This window comes from Arachis ipaensis, chromosome B5 (assembly GCF_059453495.1).
Source record: "Arachis ipaensis isolate K30076 ecotype BB chromosome B5, ASM5945349v1, whole genome shotgun sequence".
NCBI lineage: Eukaryota > Viridiplantae > Streptophyta > Magnoliopsida > Fabales > Fabaceae > Arachis > Arachis ipaensis.
Genome location: NC_142440.1, coordinates 55198366 through 55213868, shown reverse-complemented (window position 1 = coordinate 55213868; position 15503 = coordinate 55198366). Strand labels below are relative to the sequence as shown.

General features: G+C 39.7%; 1 non-coding gene across 1 annotated transcript; it reads right to left on the bottom strand.

The window, feature by feature from the left end:
• Positions 1-13691: 13691 nt before the first annotated feature.
• LOC148564238 (small nucleolar RNA R71) lies at positions 13692-13795 on the bottom strand. The gene has a single exon (XR_015884115.1). It is a non-coding gene; the product is annotated as a small nucleolar RNA R71 (small nucleolar RNA).
• Between the last annotated feature and the right edge of the window lie 1708 nt (positions 13796-15503).

Genomic DNA, 15503 nt, shown 5'->3' with positions numbered 1-15503 from the left:
TCTGTGCATCACAGGTGGTTGTGGCTATAGCTTCTACCCATTTTGAGACATATTCCACTGCTACCAGGATGTATCTAAAAGAATAGGAAGGAGGAAAAGGCCCCATGAAATCAATTCCCCACAGATCGAACAATTCTAATTCCAAGATAAAATTTTGAGGCATCTCATTCCTTCTTGTTAATCCTCCTGCTTTCTGGCATTCATTACATTGGTGTACATATTCTCTGGCATCCTTGAAAATAGTTGGCCAATAGAAGCCACTCTGTAGTATTTTTGCGGCTGTTTTTTCTGGGCCAAAGTGTCCACCATAAGCTGAACCATGACAATGCCACAAGATGTCCCTCACTTCACTTTCAGGAATACACCTCCTGATCACTCCATCAGAGCATCTCTTGAATAAGAAGGGTTCATCCCATGAAAATTTCCTTGCTTCTTTAATCAACTTCTTCACTTGTTGCTTAGAGAATTCTTGCGGTATCTTCCTTCCCACTTTGTAATTTGCTATGTCAGCAAACCAAGGTGCTTGCTGGATCTGCAGAAGGTGCTCATCTGGGAAGCTTTCATTTATTGGCTGGGATGCTTTTTGATTTGTTTCATGTGGTAGTCTTGACAGATGATCAGCGACCTGATTTTCAGTGCCCTTCCTATCTCTTATTTCAATGTCAAATTCTTGTAGGAGCAGTATCCACCTGATGAGTCTTGGTTTAGCATCCTGTTTTGACATCAAATACTTAAGTGCAGCATGATCAGTGTAAACTACAACCTTTGATCCTATCAGATATGATCTAAACTTATCAAATGCATAGACTACAGCTAGCAACTCTTTTTCTGTTGTAGTGTAATTTCTTTGGGCCTCATTCAACACTTTACTTGCGTAATATATGACATGATGCAAATTCCCCTTCTTTTGCCCAAGTACAGCACCAATTGCAATGTCACTTGCATCACACATGAGTTCAAAAGGTAATCCCCAATCTGGGGGTGTGATTATTGGTGCTGTTGTGAGTTTATTTTTTAAAGTTTCAAATGCATGCTGACTGTTTTCATCAAAAACAAAAGGGTTATCAAGCATTAACAGATTACTTAAAGGTTTGGCTATTTTTGAAAAGTCCTTGATAAACCTTCTGTAAAATCCGGCATGCCCCAAGAAACTTCTAACAGATTTCACATTAATTGGTGGAGGGAGTTTTTCTATAATCTCAACCTTTGCCTTATCAACCTCTATCCCTTTTCTTGAGACTTTATGGCCAAGAACAATTCCTTCGGGTACCATAAAATGGCATTTCTCCCAGTTTAAAACCAAATTGGTTTCTTGGCACCGTTTCAAGACAAGAGTTAAATGGTTTAGGCAAGCATTGAAATTATCACCAAAAACAGAGAAGTCATCCATGAAGACTTCTAAAAATTTTTCGACCATATCAGAAAAAATGGAGAGCATACACCTTTGAAATGTGGCAGGGGCGTTGCAGAGCCCAAAAGGCATCCGCCTATACGCAAAAACTCCAAATGGACATGTGAAGGCAGTTTTCTCTTGGTCCTTGGGGTCTACCACGATTTGATTATACCCAGAATATCCGTCCAAGAAACAGTAATAGGCATGGCCGGCTAACCTTTCCAGCATCTGATCAATGAATGGGAGAGGGAAATGATCCTTCCTGGTGGCATCATTCAATCTTCTATAGTCTATGCACATTCTCCACCCAGTCACTGTTCTAGTAGGGATCAACTCATTCTTCTCATTAGTGATGACTGTCATCCCTCCCTTCTTTGGTACAACTTGAACCGGGCTTACCCATGGGCTGTCAGATATTGGGAATATTATTCCTGCATTCCACAACTTCATTACTTCCTTCTGGACAACTTCCTTCATTGTAGGATTTAGCCTTCTTTGTGGTTGAACCACTGGTTTGGAATTATCTTCCAAGAGGATCTTATGCATACATACTGCAGGGCTGATTCCCTTCAGATCATCAATAGTCCATCCTAAAGCATCTTTGTGAGCTTTGAGTACATCAAGAAGTTCTCCTTCTTCCTTCTTTGACAGGGATGAATTAATGATTACTGGGAAGCTCTCCGATGTGCCAAGGAATGCATATTTGAGATGGGTGGGTAAAGGTTTCAATTCTTGTCTTCGTACATCTTCTTTCTTATCTTGCCTTTCATATTGCTCAGTAAAGGTCTCAACCACTTGTTCCTCTGTTGTTTCTTGATTTCCTTCTTGCTCTTGAAAATTTTCTTCCAAAGTTTCTTCCACCAAACTATCTATCATATCCACTCTCACATAATCTTCTTGCTCAGGAGCGTTTTGCATTGATTTGAACACATTTATAATCATTTGTTCATTATGGACCCTGAAGGTCATTTCTCCTTTTTCAACATCAATGATGGCCCTTGCTGTGTGTAGAAATGGCCTTCCCAGAATGATTGAGTCGTTTCCTTCTTCTTCAGTATCCAAAATTACAAAATCTGCTGGGAAGATAAACTCCCCAATCTTTACTAACAGATTCTCCACAATTCCATTAGGTGTCTTGATTGATCTGTCAGCCATGACTAGCGACATCCTGGTGGGTTTAAGTTTTTCTATGGCAAGTTTTCTCATCATTGAGAGAGGCATTAAGTTGATGCTGGCACCCAGGTCACAGAGGGCCTTGTTGAGAATTATCTTGCCAATAGTGCATGAGACTACAAAGCTTCCCGGATCCTTAAGTTTTGGTGGGATACCCCGTTGGATCACAGCACTGCATTCCTCTGTGAGTAATATGGTTTCCCTTTCAAGCCAACTTCTTTTCTTGTTGATAAGATCCTTCAGAAACTTGGAATACAGAGGCATTTGCTCAAGTGCTTCGGCCAAGGGAATGTTGATTTCCAGCTTCTTAAAAATCTCAAGGAATTTGTGAAAATGCTTGTCATTAATCTCTTTGTTGAACCTCTGAGGGTATGGCAAGGGAGGAGTGAAGTTATTTCCCTGCCTTTGGTCCTTAGTTGGCCCTTCAATTACTTCCTTTCCCTTTCTTGATTTTTGTGGCTGATCTTCTTTTTCTTGAACTTGATTCTGAGTTGGCTTGCTTGCTGCCTCCTTCTTGTCATTGACTTTCTCTTCTTCAGCTTGTTTCTTGTCACTTTCCTTTGGCTTCTTGGTTGCTTCTTCATTTTTCACCAAGACTTTTCCACTCCTCAATTGTATTGCCTTGCATTCTTCCTTAGGATTTGGGATTGTGTCACTGGGCAGTGAGCTTGAAGATCTCTCAACAGAAATCTGTTTGGAGATTTGCCCAATTTGCCTTTCTAGGCTCTTCATGGAGGCTTCATGGTTCTTAGTTGTCATTTCTTGGTGTTTCCACATTTTGTCTATCAAGGTTTCCAAGTTGGTGAGTCTTTGAGATTCAGGTGATGCTTGTGGTGGGTTGTTAGATGTGGATGGTGGATAGTAGGCATTTTGGTTGGTGGGTTGGTTATTAGATTGGTAGTGGTTGGGGTTGGGGTAGTTGTTTTGAGGTTTTCTGTAGGGGTTTTGGTTAGTTTGCTGCTGGTTGTGATTTTGGTTGTTTCTTGGATTGTGTTGGTTTGAGTTTCTCTGCCATGGTTGTTGATTTTGGTTGTGATTGTCTCCCCACCTAAGGTTTGGGTGGTTCTTCCAAGAAGGGTTGTAAGTGTCACCATATACTTCATTTGGCCCAGAATTTTGGTTGTGCATGTACTGGACTTGTTCTTGCTGTTGCTCCTCTTGAGTCTCTTCACTCTGTCCCCATGTGGTTGATGGTTGGCTAGTGTTGACTGCTGCAACTTGGAGACTATCAATCCTCTTGGCCATTTGCTCAAATTGTTGTTGAATTTGCTGCTGCATCATCTTGTTTTGAGCTAGGATTGAATCCACTCCGTCTAGTTCCATTACTCCTCTTCTTTGTGATGGTTGGCGGTTTCTTTGATGAGCAAAGAAATATTGATTGTTGGCCACCATATCCACAAGATTCTGAGCTTCCTCAGCAGTTTTCATTAGTTGTAGTGAACCTCCAGCAGAATGATCTAATGCCTCCTGAGATTTCAATGTCAGGCCTTCATAGAAATTTTGCAGCACATCCCATTCATTGAACATCTCTGGAGGGCATTTTCTGATTAAGGCTTTGTACCTCTCCCATGCTTCATACAAGGATTCAGCATCTAATTGTGTGAATGTCTGCACCTCAGTTTTCAGCCTGATGACTCTCTGGGGTGGATAGAATTTGGCTAGAAATTTAGTCACCAAGTCATCCCAACTAGTGATACTTGCTTGGGGAAAAGTTTCAAGCCATTGTGCAGCCTTATCCCTTAATGAGAACGGGAATAGCAGAAGCTTGTAGGTTTCAGGATTCACACCATTGGATTTGACAGTGTCACAGATCCTCAAGAAGGTAGATAGATGTTGATTTGGATCCTCCAATGGTCCTCCTCCAAATGAGCAGTTGTTCTGGACCAATGTGATGAGTTGTGGCTTCAGTTCAAAGTTATTTGCATTGACATTAGGAGTGAGAATGCTGCTTCCACAATGTCTAGCATTTGCAAAAGTATAGGAAGCCAATACTCTCCTCTGTTGTGGTGGATTATTAACTCCTTCTCCTGGATTAGATGTATCTCCTTCCATCTCGTGGAATTCTTCGTCTGATTCTTCTTCTCCAACAATACTTTTCCCTCTTTCGGCTCGTCTTATCCTTCTAAGAGTTCTCTGATCAACTTCAGATAACACAGGAGCGGATCTCCTTGTACCTGACATACAAACAAGACAAAAGAAACACCAGCAAGATCACTTCAATCTACTGCTAGAATGAAGTTTAGTTTAAGCAAAAATTCAAACAGTTAGTGGGTTAATCAAAAGTTAATGAAAAATAAAGAAAAAGTGCTTGATCTAGATCACCACCTCACTTAATCATTGTCAATCTAATCAATCCCCGGCAACGGCGCCAAAAACTTGATGAGATATTTTGATGAGAAACGAATTTCTACCAAAACACCCAAAACTAACCGGCAAGTGTACCGGGTCGTATCAAGTAATAAAAACTCACGGGAGTGAGGTCGATCCCACAGGGATTGAAGGATTGAGCAATTTTAGTTTAGTGGTTGATTTAGTCAAGCGAATCAAGTGTTGGTTGGGTGATTTGTGATTTTCAGAATGTAAATTGCATGAAATTAAAGAGAGCGGGAAAGTAAATTGCTGAAACTTAAAGGACAAGAAATTAAATGACAGAAACTTAAAGTGCAAGAAATGTAAATTGCAGAATCTTAAAGTGCAAGAAATGTAAATTGCTTGAAAAGTAAAGGGGATTGGGATGAGGATTTGCAGAATTTAAACAAGGGAAAACTAAATTGCATCAAACAGAAGAAGGAAAAGGGAATTGGGATTGAACCGGATCTTATAATAGCAAAGTGAATAAACAATGAAAGCATTAAACAGAGAATTGAAATGAGAATTCAGATCTCAGGACCCAGAGACTAGAAAACCAAGTCTAGATCTCAATGCCTTCCTAGATCCAACAAGAACGATAGCAAGGAAATTGTAAATTGCAAAGAGAAGAGATGAAGAACAATGAACCGGAAATGAAATTCAGTAAATAAAGCAAAGAGATCCAAGATTGAGATTGAAACAGAATTTCTTCAATTCTCCAATCTAAGATCTAAGACACATGTCAAATGAAATTGAAAGCAATGAAAGCCAGAAATTAAAGTTCACTCAAGTTCAAAAGCTCTCCGAAAACTATTATGAAAATTCTAAAAGGAAAACTCCCCAGGAAAACTCTCCAGAAAAGCTCCCTTAATAACTTGAATTCTATTCTATTTATACACTTTCCAAAAATGATCTTCAAGCCTTGAGTTGGGCCTTTGTTCTTGGTGGAATTAGGTTGAAAGAGGCCTTGGTTGATTGCTCTTGAAGATTGAAGAAGAACCGAAGTGAACCAATTGAACCGGAAGTGAAGTTAGCCAACGTTGGTCTTCAACGTTAGGGCCAAAGTTAGGGGTCTAACTTTGACCCCAACTTTTCATAGCAGCAAACCACATCCTTCTGGTATGGACGTTGGCGCCAACGTTAGGGGTCTAACTTTGACCCTAACGTTGGCCTTGCTTGGTGTGATTGGCGCCAACGTTAGCCTCCACGTTAGGGGGCTAACGTTGGCGCAAACGTTGGTCTACTCCCCCATTGTGATTTAAGTGCCAACGTTAGCCTCCAAGTTAGGGGGCTAACGTTGGCGCAAACGTTGGTGGCCCAGGGATGAAGTTTCTCTTGCCAACGTTAGCCTCCAAGTTAGGGGGCTAACGTTGGCTCAAACGTGGGAGCCCAGGGAGTACTTCATGCCCAACGTTAGCCTCCAAGTTAGGGGGCTAACGTTGGGGCTAACTTCAAGCCTCCAAGTTCAATTTCAACTTCCATTCTTCACTTCTAGCCATTCCTCTTTGCTTCAACCTTTCTTCAAGCTTTCCTCACCTATCATGAATCAACCAAACTCATCAAAGCTATGCTCAAAATCATGAGATATTCAATCTTTCATAATATGCAACAAATATAGCACAAAACCTCATGAAATGGCATGAATTCATATATGGTTGGTACAATCAAGGGAAACATGAAAATCTACTCAATTAGCTTGCTTGTAGCTCAAGAAAGTGCATAATTCTAATGAAAACTAAAGAAAAAGACTAGCTAAAATGGGCTAAGATGACTTGTCATCACTTACTCCTCGATGTTAGGTGTAGACTAGGCAAGATTGACTTATCATAATTGCCATAGTTGTGGTTATGATGATGAAAGGATTCCTTGGATCCACATTCCCAAGTCAAGGCTCTCTTATATATATCTTTGCATTTTCACTAGTTTTGACCTTACTTTCTTTTTACTAGCATTAATATCAATTTTGATAATTTCTTGGTTCTTTTATTTCTTAGTTTTTTTAATCTTTTGTTCTTTGATTATCAAAACCCCTTTGTCCTCCACAACCGAAAGTGTGACATCTCAATTGCATTCCTAGGGAGAACGACCCGAGGTTGAATGACTCTCAGTTTTAATTTGAATTTGAAAATCAAACTTTGATGTTTGGGATTGAATTTCCGGTTTGGTCTATACTATTAACAAAGGAATTGTTTTATCTAATTTCCAAACCGGCACAAATCTTACTTCATCAGCCTCTCAGAGTTTTTCGACTCGGATGGAAGACGAGCCTATTCCCTTTCATCCTCAAACTCTTCCAACCTCTTCTATGTAGTCCGAAGACACCTCCAACATGACTTCTAGTGAGCAGATCCCTCCTCCTTAATTTGAATTTCAAAATATCGAATGACCGGCCTGTAGGTCTTTATGAATAATTGACTTTGTAATAGGTGTAGTTTGAACAAATTTTTTCCATTTATTTTTATACCTTAAAACCTTTCTCCACTATTTTGATATGTAGTAGCTTTTTGTATAAATGAATGTTTTCTTAACCATACTTTCTTGGATTACCTATAGTGGGCGTAGCTTTTTCTTTAGTTGTTTGTGACTTAGTAAAAATTTTCGTTAAGTCACTTGGTGATGCTAATTTCATTAAGTCATTGAAGGTGTCGGTTAAAGTAGGTCGGTCACGATGATGAGCGGATATTTTTATATGTTTTTTGGCATTATTTTCATAGAGTTTTTAGTTATATTTTGTTGAGTTTTAATATGTTTTAGTAGGTTTTATTGTAAAATTCACATTTTTGGATTCTACTTTAAGTTGTTGTGTTTTGTTATGATTTCAGGAAATTTTTGGCTGAAATCGAGGAGTGTAGCAAATGCTGTCAAATTCTAACCTCCATGCACTCAAACGAGCATTTCTAGAGCTACAGAGTTCCAAAAGACACGTTCTCAATGGCGCTGGAAACCTAACTTCCAGATATTTCCAGCAATTTATAATGGTCTATACTTTTCTTCGAAGGAGACTGCCGATATTGGGCGTTGAACGCCTAAAACACCCCCAAGGGGACTCAAGCCAGCAATGAATGCCCAATTTATCCCCTTACCGGCATTCAACGCCATCCAAGGACCAAAAGGCAGCGTGAATTCCCCCCTAATGGGCGTTCAACACCCATTCCTTAAGTTGGACGCCCGGCTCAGCCCAAGCACTCAACCAAAGTGGGCCCAAGAGTGGATTTTCGCACCTCTAGTCTAGTCTATCATATTTCTTTGTATTTCTTAGTTATTAGCTTATTATATATAGGAGAAGATTGATAAACCCCAATTTTGTGGTTTATCTTGTGCTTAATTTATGGGATTTTATCACCTTTTCTCACATTTATTCAATGAAATAGCATGGTGTTGTAATTATCCCTTAATTTGTGCTTAAGTGTAAAAACATGCTTTTTAGGCCCTTAATCTGGTGATTTTAATTCATTTTAATTTCATTCGATGCCTTGATCTGTTTGTTGAGTGAACTCAGGTTCATAGGGCAAGTATTGGATGGAATAATTGAAGAGAAAAGCATGCAAAAAGAAGAATTCATGAAGAAATGAGCAATTGGAGAATTGAGGGCCACGCGCACGCGTACGTGTGCGTTGAAGATTTGCAAGCCACGTACACGCGTCAGCCACGCGTACGCGTGAGTAGGAGTTTTGGGCAACTACGCACACGCGTCACCCATGCGTACGCGTGACGCTCGGTACGTGACTCACTTAAAGTGAAATTGCTGGGGGCGATTTCTGAGCTACCCAGGCCTAAATCTAACTCGTTTTTGAGAGTATTTCATGCAGAATTGAAGATAGGGCAAACGGGGAGCACTTAGTTGTAGAATTGGCATCATGTAGTTTAGTTTCTAGAGAGAGAAGCTCCCTCTTCTCTCTAGAATTAGGGTTCTTAGGGTATTTCCATCTTAGATCTAGGTCCAATTACATGTTTTCATCTTGTTTCCTTTATGAATTCTTGCTTCTACACCTTCATTCTCTTAGTTTGTGATGTTAATTTTAATTTTATGCCTCTTTTATGTTCATGCAGTCATGTTGGATTTGGATCTCTTTTAGTGAAATTTGATGTTGATATTCTTTCATTATTGATTTGAGTTGTGATCTTACTTTTCGTGCAATGAATAGTTGGTAGATTTTATTATTCTTGCACATTTACCATGCTTTCCTTTTATACCTTCGAAGTTTTTGACAAAATGCTTGGTTGGATGTTAGAGTAGATTTTGAGCATTCTTGGCTTGGAAAGAGTAATTAGGTAATCTTGAGTCATGAATACCCAACTCATGTTGGTGATCTAGAGTTGTTAGTTGATATGATTTCCATTGACTCTAATCTCTTGCTAATTCGATTATTGGGTTAATTAGGACTTATGGATTGAGATTAGCTAGTCTTATTTGACTTTCTTCGAGTGTGAAGATAATATGATACCTTCTTCCATCGCCGGGGATGACGTAATAAGATAAATTCTTGTTTATTATTGTGATATGGTTAACTAGTCTTGTTTGATGTTCTCCCTATGTGAAGATAACATGATACCTTCTTCCATTTGTTGGAGTTGACTAAATAAGATGAATTAATTATTGTATTACTAGGATAGAAAGCCTATATTCTCAACCCTTGCCATGAATGTCTCTCTTTATTACTTGCTTTCTTTAATTGCTTTCTCTACTTTTCTTGCCATTTATTTTCTTGTCTTCTTATCAAATCAAACCCCTTGCATCTTCATAGCCAATAATTGACCACTTCATTGCAATTCCTTGTGAGACGACCTGAGGTCTAAATACTTCGGTTAATTCTTATTGGAGTTTGTACTTGTGACAACCAATATTTTTGCATGTGAAGATTCTTTGTTGGTTTAGAACTACACTTGGAACGAGATTTCATTTGTGAAATTCTGAACTGTACAAGAAGCCGAACATCAAAATGGCACCGTTGCCGGGGAATTGCAATAGTGCTATGTTATTGGCTATTGTATATATTGTGAATAGCTTGATTTTTGGTTTTTTTGTTGGTTTTTTCTAGTTGTAGGATTTTGCTCTCTTTGTTCCTTGTTAGTTTTTGTTTTTTGTTTCCTCTTGTCACCATGAATTCTCATCACTATGGCTATGAGTGTGGTTCAAACAATGTTGTAGTAAATGGAAGTTTTAATGAGAATGTGTATCAAGGTTTTGGAGATCAAAGGTGGGAGGAGCCCCAAGCTTATGGACAACCTTCTTGGCAACAATCTCCTCCAGATTCTTATGGGTATAATCCAAGTCCTAATGCATACCAATCTAATGTGTGTGATGACCCTTATTGTGATTGTCAACCACAACTACCACATACATATGACTCCTTCCCTCAACATAGCCCACCACCATACTCACAAGCCTCATACCACCTTTCACCTCCATATGATCCTACCCCATATCCACCATACTGATGCCAAGGCATCTTAGGCTAGTTTCACTAGTATTTTTCTGTTAGTTTTAGTGGTTTTATGCATTTTCTTGAGCTTAAAGTAACCAAGAATGGTTAAATGAATAACAAAGCAATGAACCATCCAAACAGTATGATTTTGATGCAAATTCCATGAGTTTTTAGTTATATTACTTGAATGCTATGAATGGAAGATTTCTCATGAAATTTTGCAAGACTTTGATGCAATTGTTGGATGATTTCAGGGAAGAAGAGGCTAGGCAAGGAAGCAACAAAGTCAATAAAGGAAGCTTGAATATCACATGTGGAGTTTAAGTTCCAGTTTAAGCCTAAACTGGAGCTTAAACGCCAGAATCATGAAGGCTAAGAAATGCTGAAACTGAAGTTTAACCTCCAGTTTAACCTTAAACTGGAGGTTAAACGCCAGAATGAAAGTCTCACCAAAGAAGCATTTCCACGTTTAACCTCCAGTTTAACCTTAAACCGGAGGTTAAACGCCAGAATGAGAATGCCACTCAGGAAGCATTTCCACGTTTAACCTCCAGTTTAACCTTAAACTGGAGGTTAAACGCCAGAAATGGGAAGTGCACCAGGGAGCCATTTCCACGTTTAAGCTCCAGTTTAACCTTAAACTGGAGCTTAAACGTGTTCGACCAAGTTTTCTCCTCCAGGGTTGCTTTCTCCATTTCCACGTTTAAGCTCCAGTTTAACCTTAAACTGGAGCTTAAACGTGTTCGACACCTCCAGGGCTACCTTTCTCAGCTTCCACGTTTAAGCTCCAGTTTAACCTTAAACTGGAGCTTAAATGTGTTCGACCTCCAGGGCTGCCTTTTCTATCTCCACGTTTAAGCTCCAGTTTAACCTTAAACTGGAGCTTAAACGTGTTCGACCTCCAGGATGGCTTTCTCTATTTCCACGTTTAAGCTCCAGTTTAACCTTAAACTGGAGCTTAAACGTGTTCGACCTCCAGGGCTGCCTTTCCTATCTCCACGTTTAAGCTTCAGTTTAACCTTAAACTGAAGCTTAAACGTGTTCGACTAAGTTACCCTCCAGGGCTGCCTTCTTCCATTTCCACGTTTAAGCTTCAGTTTAACCTTAAACTGAAGCTTAAACGTGCTTCCACAAAAGGCATCACTGGAAGTGTCTGGCGTTTAAGCTGCAGTTTAAGCTTAAACTGCAACTTAAACGCCACTCTTGGAAAAGGTTTCTGGGCCAAAAATATTGCGGTTTAAGTTAGTATTTGAGCACAAACATTAACTTAAACTTACTCTGGTATGAAACCCAATTGAATATCATGGTTTATGGGATTGGACCTGAAGGATTGATGAGTCTGAAATTTCAATTTGTTGAGTCATGTGTCATTATTTGATTATCACTAAGTTGGCTCAATGAATGTTACAGAATTTGGATCAGCAGCCTCATCAAGATTATGGATCATAAACCCAAGGCAAAAGGAAAGCAGGGAGAGGCCTCAAAGCCCAAGAAACACAACAGAAGCTCAATATAGAAAGTGTATAAATAGGATAGAATTTAAGTTAGGAAGGACTTTACCTTTTCTTTTGGGCTAGTTTTCATATCTTTGTAATTGAATTCAGAGCTATGACTCACTAAACCCCCTTTCATTGGGTTAGGGAGCTCTATTGTAATTCAATGAATCAATAATAGTTTATCTTCTTCTTCAATCTTTTCTCTTGAATTTTGTTAGAAAGCTTCTCGATCTAATTCCATTGGGTAGTTGTCTTGGGAAAGAAACTACCCATAATTGGAATCCTTCGGAACCTTGGGAAAGGAATGGAGGATTCATGCTAGAGAAGCTTTCTCACAGTGAATTGGATTGGGGTTTGGATGGATATTGTGACATGTAATCCTACCAAATTGTGGTTCATGAAACTGTGTGGTATAATCAGTGATCGAGCATCATCTCTTCTTATGAACATTTAAACCAAGGGATTGGGAATTTGTTCGTTTTTAGAGAGAATTGGTGAGCCAAGGGATTGGGATCCAATCATATAAGATTGCCAAGCAAAATTCAATGAACGCATTGGTTGAGGAAGAGATAAACATGTTTTGATTCGGAGATCTCAATATCTCCTATAACCCAATGAATTCCCCACTTCTGATTTCCACTTTCTCTTTATATTCTGCAATTAAATTCATGCAATCACCCCCATTCCCTTTAATTTCAGCAATTTAGCTTCTGCTCTTTACTTCATGCAATTTAAGATTCCGCCATTTAAATTTCTTGTCATTTACGTTTCCCGCCAATTTTACATTCCGCAATTCTCATCTAAATCTTGATTCCGCTCAACTAGAACACACTTCTAATCCGAATTGCTCACTCAACCAATCCTTGTGGGATTCGACCTCACTCTATTGTGAGTTTTTACTTGACGATAACCGGTGCACTTGCCGGAAGGAATTTTGCCGATCGTGCAATTTCCTAAATCATAGCATAACTAGTTTATGCGCATCAAGTTTATGGCGCCGTTGCCGGGGATTGGTTTTCGATTGACAATTCTCAAATTGGAAGTTAACTAGATTGAGCAATTTTTTTGTTTTGATTAATTCAGTACACGTTACTTGTTGAATTTTAATTTCTGCACTCTGTTACATGCTTTCTTTCTTTATGCCTTTAAATTCAAGCAACTAACTCACTGACTCACTAACTGTTTGAATTAATTCCTCAACTGCTCTAACCATACTCTTCCATTAACCAAGAGTATTTCACTTGTTTGTTGCCTGTGCTGTGTTCTTGTATGACAGGTAGGAGAGGAGAGACATCAACTCCTCCATATACCGAACCAGAGAGGACCCTTCATAGACTGAGAAGGGAAGCAAGAGGGAAGAGAGTACTGGGAGAAGAGGAATCTGAAGGAGAATCTGAGGACAATTTTGAGGAAGCTTTAGATCTCAACATGGATAGAGAAGTTCACAACCATGAGAGAGCTGATGGAAACAATGCCATTCCTGAGAGGAGGGTTCTTAGTTCATACATAAACCCAACCTCTGGGAATTGTGGTAGCAGCATCCAGAAACCACCCATTCAGGCCAACAATTTTGAGCTCAAACCACAGCTAATATCACTTGTGGAGAATCATTGTTCATTTGGTGGAAGTGCTAATGAAGACCCAAACCAACATCTCACAAAATTCCTGAGAATTTGCGACACTGTGAAGTCCAATGGAGTCCAGGAAGATGCCTATAAACTGCTTTTGTTCCCATTTTCACTTAGGGACAAGGCAGCTAAGTGGCTGGAATCATTCCCAAGGGGGAGCCTAACAACCTGGGACGAGGTGGAAAGCAAGTTTCTGGCACGTTTCTACCCCCCACAAAAGGTCAATAGGCTTCGATCTGAGGTTCAGACTTTTAGACAACAAGATGGTGAAACTCTCTACGAGGCATGGGAGAGATTCAAGGATTTGACAAGGAAATGCCCACCAGACATGTTCCATGACTGGGTGCAATTGCATATTTTCTATGATGGACTGTCTTATGAATCAAGGAAGGCTGTAGACCATTCATCAGGAGGTTCATTGAACAGGAAAAAGACTGTGGAAGAAGCCATTGAAGTGATTGAGACAGTGGCTGAGAATGAGTACTACTATGCATCAGAGAGACACAACACTAAGGGAGTCATGGAGCTGAACCATGTTGATACAATTCTAGCCCAAAACAAGGTGTTTGCCAAGCAACTACCAGAGCTCACCAGGAAATTAGAAACAAAACAAGTGGCTGCAATACACACACAAGATCAAGAGGAAGAAAGTACTGAAGGAGGTGATTGGGAAGAGGCTAATTATGTAGGAAATCAACAAAGGCAACCATATGATCCACATTCCAACACTTACAAGTCCACATACCAACATAACAAGTCCACATACCAAAACTCCAACCAAAGATCATACCAAGCCACACAAAACACTTACTCTCAACCACCATATCATGGCCAAAATAATCAACCTACTCAACCTAATCCGAACCAACAATTTCAAGATCAATTAAACAGGATAGAAGGAGTGCTGGCACACATGGGTCAGGACATAATTGAATTGAAAAGCTTCAGGGATGATGTGAGAACTACCTTAAGAAACCATGGTGAAAAACTCAAGAGGATGGAGTCTCAAGTAGGAGAGCTATCTCAACAGGCCCCCAAATCAACTGCAGTGTTCCCTAGTGACACAGAAAAGAATCCTAAAGGGGAACAAAAGGGAGTGAGATGGGAAGAATGCAAAGCCATCACCATATTGAAAGAAGTCTCAGAAGAAGAAGGAATCAGATCCTCAGAACAGGAGCCAGAAATCTTGAAGGAAGATGTGGAGGAAGCTAAGCAGGAAAGTGAAACTGAGCAAGCCAAGGAACTGCAAAAAGGCACGATGGAAACATACCAACCAAAAGCACCATTTCCTCAGAGGTTAGGAGGAGGTGAAAAAGGGAAAACCTATTCAAGGTTTTTAGAGACATTTAAGTCTCTCCATATCAATATTCCCTTTCTTGAGATTCTCCATCAAATGCCTACACACATCAAGTATTTAAAGGAATTGTTGAGCAAGAAAAGAGTTTTGAAGGGAGGACAAACGGTAACAATGAACAAAGAATGCAGTGCCCTCATCAAGAAGGACACAGTCTCTAAGAAAATAGACCCAGGAAGTTTTCATATTCCTTGCATCATAGGAGAAACAAAAATTGACAGAGGATTCTGTGATCTAGGAGCTAGCATAAATGTGATGCCTCTAACTCTTATGAAGAGGCTACAACTGAATGAGGTGAGATCCACTGATGTAATCATACAACTGGCTGACAAAACTCAGAAGCAAGCTGAAGGGGTAGTTGAGAATGTGCTGGTGAAAGTGGGAGATTATTACTTCCCTACAGACTTTGTCATTTTGGACATGGAGGAAAGCTACCTACACCCTATCATTCTGGGAAGACCATTTCTAGCCACTACTAGAGCGCTCATAGATGTAGAACAAGGAGAGCTAATTCTGAGAATACATGATGAACAGCTCATTTTCAAAGTTTTCAAACCTGCATCTGAGCCTGAACCAGAACCTGAAAAGCCTAAGGATGATAATAGCCATCTGTGTTTGGAGGAAAGTAATCCAGCAGCTGAAACTCTAAAACAATCCTTGGAAGGCAAACAGGAGTTGCAAGAG